The sequence below is a fragment of the Enhydra lutris genome, unplaced genomic scaffold, assembly GCF_002288905.1.
Source record: "Enhydra lutris kenyoni isolate GAN:26980312 unplaced genomic scaffold, ASM228890v2 scaffoldscaffold23, whole genome shotgun sequence".
Lineage (NCBI taxonomy): Eukaryota > Metazoa > Chordata > Mammalia > Carnivora > Mustelidae > Enhydra > Enhydra lutris.
In genome coordinates, this window is record NW_019154107.1 from 29,194,448 (window position 1) to 29,200,447 (window position 6,000).

The following is a 6,000-nucleotide window of genomic DNA, read 5'->3' on the forward strand; positions in this document are numbered from 1 at the left end:
CCAAGGCACAATAACAGATATTTGATCATATAATAATTTTATTATACAAAGATAAGAATTGTTTGCCTACAGAGCATTCATATTAAAATAATTTTTAAGATTATATTTAAATTTTAGCGGCTGAATTCCATTTAGACTATAAATCTTTTAAGAAAAAGCCTTATTTGAGAATTTCTCATATCTTGTGAAGATGGAATAAAAGCAAACTGTCATCTTTTCCATTGTCAAAATTTCATGTGATGGAAAAATCCCAAAACCTTGTGCAATATTCACCATAAATCTTCAGTTCATCCTTAATAAAGATGATAAAGAGTTCAAAGAAAGGGAAATAAGTTAGAGAAAAATGAGGATCCCCTCAAATATCTCATTCTTTCATTGATCTCAATTGAAAGTGAGTATTTAGTACTGAACATATGCGCTCTAGTCAGCATAGGAGTCCAGCTGCTGACAGTGTTGAGAAATTCGTATTCTTGCACTATGTCCAACTGTTAAAAGTCCATTAATAAAATTGTAATAGTAAAATGCTTACTGATAACATTTCAGAAGTATGGGACACCTGGGTGGCTCTGTCAGTTAAATATCTGCCTTTGGCTCAGGTCATGATCTCAGGGTCCTGGGATGGAGCCCTGCATCAGGCCCTGCACTCAGTGGGGAGTCTGCTCCAGAATTCTCTCTCTTACTCTGTCCCTCCCCCTGCTCATCCTCTCACTTGTTCTCTCTCTCTCTCTTTCAAATAAATAAATCTTTTAAAAAATTAGAAGTATTCTTGTATTCCAGGAGTTTATTCTATGATAATGATACTTGGCTTTGGTTTTAACTTTGACTGAGTGTCATTCATATATGTTCTGTGTACCTCTATTATCCAGAATATAAAAATCTCTTTTATAAAGCAGTAAGAAGGATGCACAAGCCCATGGAAAAGATGAGCAACAGATGAATAGGCAATTTGTGGAAGAGGAAACCCAGCTGGACAATATTCAGTTGTACTAGCAATTAGGAAATGCCAATTGAACAATACCAATTAACCATTCTCATACTCATCAGATTGGAAAATTTTAAGTCTGAAAATACCGAGTTGGCATTGGCAAGGATGTTAGAGTAACTGGGATTTTCATACACTGCTGGTTGGAATATATGTTGGTACCCTTTAGAGAACAGTTTGGAGGGGGTTTTTCGTTTTGTTATTTTTCTCTCACAGGTTTTGAGAGGGACATGGTACCAGCCAGCTACTGAGCTTCTAGGCATAAACCCTAGAGAAGTCTTGCATTCAGAATATTGCTTTTTATAGTAAAATTTCCACCAGTGAGGGAAGGGATGAACAAGTGTTGGTATCTTAACACAATTGAATGCTTTATAGAAATGAAAATCAATTAACTTGATCTATATGTACCACCTGGATAAACCCTACAGACATAATATTGAGGGGGAAAAAAAACCCAAGTTTGGAGTTGATACGTAGAGTTTGATGTTGTTTATGTAGATGTAAAAATTATACCAAACAGTACAGTTTTTATGGATGCATGGTGGAAGTATAGAAACATTGACAGGAAGAAGAAAAACTAATTTCAGAATCATGGTTACCCTGGGGGAGGGGAGAGGGGAAGTTACCTGAAAGGAGTACAAAGGGGGCCTCATCGGTATCTGGAACATTTTATTTCTTTTTTTAAAAAAAGATTTTATTTATTTATTTATTTGTCGGAGAAAGAGAAAGCACAAGCAGGCAGAGTGGCAGGTAGAGGCAGAGAGAGAAGCAGGCTCCCCTCCTGTGCAAGGAGCCCGATGTGGGACTCGATCCCAGGACCCTTGGATCATGACCTGAGCTGAAGGCAGCGGCTCAACTGACTGAGCCTCCCAGACATCCCATGGAACATTTTATTTCTTTAAAAAGAAAAACAGGGGCACCTGGGTGGCTCAGTGGGTTAAGGCCTCTGCCTTCGGCTCGGGTCATGATCCCAGGGTCCTGGGATCACCAGCATCGGGCTCTCTGCTCAGCAGGGAGTCTGCTTCCCTTCCTCTCTCTCTGCCTGCCTCTCTGCTTACTTGTGATCTCTGTCTGTCAAATAAATGAATAAAATCTTAAAAAAAAATAAAAAATAAAAAGAAAAACAATTTTTGTAAACATGACCCAAATAACAAAATTCAAGGTACATAGGTATTTGTTACTGTGTTCTGTGCACTTCTCTGTATGTTTGAAATATTTCATTACAGAAGTATGATTTATTGGTCTAACCCACATAAGCAATGCCAAAAAACTGATAACAAACTGTGAAAAATAGTTACAACTCATATCACACAGGGCTTATTTTTCTGAAATACTAAGAACTCCTACAAATCTACACGAAAAAGAGCACAATAAAAATGCAGGCAGAGAATATTGACAGCTCACAGAGAAAGAAAAAAATTCGCTCTTACACATAAATGATTCTCAACCCCAGTCATAACGGGAGAAATGCAAATGAAGACCAAATTGAGATGTCATATAAAGTGGTGAGGATGTGGACAGACAAGACAGAGGATATCATTTGTAGCCATTAAACTGGTACAGCCTCTATGTGGAGCCATTAGTCATCTATCAAAATTACACATTCACATACTTATACCAGGCAATTCCATTGCATATACTTTACCCTGCTGATATACTTGCACACATGCAAAATGATGTATAAAGTTATTTATTGCAACACTGGGGACAACCTAAGTGTCTATCAACAGAAGTCCGGTTAAATAAATTATGGTACCTCCTTCCAATAGACTGAAACGCAGCTGTTATAAAACAAGTAAACTCTTGGGGCGCCTGGGTGTCCCGGTCAGTTAAGCGTCTGACTCTTGGTTTCTGCTCAGGTCTGAGTTCAAGGTTGTGAGATGGAGCCCTGCGTCAGGCTCTGCGCTTAGCGGGGAGTCTGCTTGACTTTCTCTTTCTCTTTCCCTCTGCTCCTCGCCCCTGCGTGCTCTCTCTCTCTCAAAGAAATAAAGAAGTCTTTAAAGAAACCCAAACTCTTTATGTATTCATATGGAATAACTGGCAAGACGTATTACATGAAAAAAAGCAGAGTGCAGAATAGTAAGCATGAAATGCCACCATCACCTGCGAATATATTATCTATCCCAGAGATCCGGTTTTAATTATGTAAGCTGTATATGTGTACCTAGCATTAATCTCTGTCCACAAACTTGTGTGAAATAAAGATAACTAGGTTTTCAATAATTCAGTCTAATTTCTGTCCCTGAGCCCTCACTTCCCCAGTAATCCTATTTCGGACCTATCCCCATCTACCACCCAAGCCCAGATATTTTTAGGTAGTGCCAGAATATTGGAGACTGGCAGCTGGTCCTCAGTCATTTGTCCACGTAGTTTGCCACTGAGTAAATCTTGGCCCTCACAGTTCCAAGAATTCTCGTGGCTATCTGATGAATCTATGCCATGTTTGGGACATGTAACTTTCTTTCTTTTTTTTAAAAAAGATTTTATTTATTTATTTGACAGAGATAGAGAGAGCACAAGCAGGGGGAAGCAGCACACAGAGGAGGCAGAGGGAGAAGCAGGCTTCCCGCTGAACAGGGAGCCTGATGTGGGACTCCGTCCCAGGACCCTGGGATCATGACCTGAGCTGAAGGCAGATGCTTAACCAACTGAGCCACTCAGGTGTCCTGGGACATGTAACTTTCATAATGTTCCTATCATACCATCTGCTGAGATGCACCACACGGCAATATAGAAAAAAGTATGATCATGGCTCATTAGAGAGGTAGATGAATAGATAGATAGATAAACAGGCAACTACTGTGTATCAGACACTATACTGAACACTGGGTGTATAGCAGTGAACAAAACGTGTGAAAATTCCCGATTAAAGAGACTGTGTTCTAGAGGAAAACAAGAAACCTGGACTCCACAGTACTTTTATGAGGAAGCTGGAGTGGAGGTTGAAGCCTGTCTTTCCGGTGGAGCCCCAGACAGGATTTGGAGTTTGGTAGGAATGAAAAGTGACATTGAAAATCGGGGAATGAATTATAGCTGAGCCTGTTTCCCCACCCCGACCATGCCGGCTGCCCCTGGTTGCAAATAACACACAAGCAACCCAGCAAACACTGGGAGGCTCTTTTATAAAGATATTGTGTTGTTAAGGGCTTGAGTCACATGTATCTGATGAATCAGTGGCACGGGCAGGGAAGAGGTGGGGGGAGGGCAAAGGATCATTCCCTGGGGGAGGAGGAGTATTTTATCACCGATACTATTTAGAATTGCTGATGCTTGGGGATAAAAAGCAGACTGACTTTTAGTTGTTTATTATTATTATTTTTAAATTACCCAAGGACAATACACCCTTTTATTGCCTCACCATCCTGTGCCGAAAGCTGTTCCCACTACCTTTGCCCTTGGTAAGGAATGACAAAGATAGAGGAGAAATGTTCTCCTAGAACAAATAAGCTGATATAATTTGAGATAGACTATTTGGTACAATAAACCTATGTCAAGGATGTGGGATGCTTTACAGTATCTTCAACAGACAGCCCATCAAAATAGGAACAGTAATCCAAAAGGAACCCGTTGAAGACTATGTGTAGAAACTGGTGGAGAAGTGAGGAAAAGAGCAAGGAACATAAGAAACAGGCAAACGGGGGTGCCTGGATGCCTAAGTCCATTAAGCGTCTGCCTTTAGCTCAGGTCATGATCTCAGGGATCTGGGATATAGCCCAGCATTAGGCTCCCTGTTCAGTGGGGAGTCTGCTTCTCCCTCTCCCCTGCTGGTTCCCCCACGCATGTGCTCTCTCTCTCTCAAATAAATAAAATCTTAAAACAAACAAACAAAAAGAAACAGGAAAAAAAAAAAAAAGAAACAGGCAAGTGAACAGTATACATGATTAGAAGGTTTACCAAGGAAACATTAGAAGTATTACAGATATCATGATTGTATATAGCTATTATAAATATAATAATGATATGTAGTTATTATAGGTATCACAGTCAAGGGGCACCTGGGTGGCTCAGTCTGTTAAGCGTTTGCCTTTGGCTCAAGTCATGATCCCAGGGTCCTGGGATCGAGCCCTGCCCTGTATGGGGAGAGAGAGCCTGCTTCTCTCTCTCCCCCGTCTGCTACTCCCCTTGCTTGTGCGCTCTCTCTCTCTTTCTGTCAAATAAATAAATATATACATATATATATTTTTAAAATAAAATATTTTAAAAAGGGGGGACATAGTCAAGAAATACAAGGGTTCAAAGAAGACACGTCAGACAGGAGGGGTTTAAGAAAACAAGTTTATAAATCTCAAAACAAAATAGAAAAGAAAAATAAATTACAAAGCCACCTGAGAAGCAAGCAAGTGATCAAACACCACAACTGAAAAGATAGAAACATTGTGAAAGGCTCAAGGAAGTGACACTGAACAAAATTGAAAATATCAGTAGCTCCACGATGATAAAACTAAAGCTCATAATCAGGTAGAAGGCGCTGATGTGCGAAATTCTTCATCCCATCTTAGATACATAATGGCTGGACACATGGAAATAAAATATATATACCCATGTTCAGAATTAAGAAAGGGAAATCTCCAAGTACCAGAGACAAAAAGGGAAGGCAAAGTTAGATCAGCGACCTTGAGCTGAAGCGGAAAATGACTTAAAAGGGCATCAGATTTGGGCATACTCAAGCAGCAATAATGAAAGGGAGGTCTGGCGACCCCTGGGGATCTCCAAGATCCTTTCCAGGGCCCATAGAGTCAAAACTATTTTCACAATAATATTGAGACTATTTGAATTTATTACTCTCAAGTAAACAGCAGAGGTTTCCTGAAGCTACTTGACCTATGATATTAACAACAGATTGAAGGGCTATTGACTCCAGCTGTCTTCTATTAAGCCAGACACGATAGAGATTTGCAAAAATGTAAAACAATGAGATTACGTGTTTTGCGTGTTTTGAGATATAAAGTTTATTTTTTATTACAAGTATGCTACTTATTTAACATGTTTTCAGCATTGTTTTTAAACAAATTGACAAA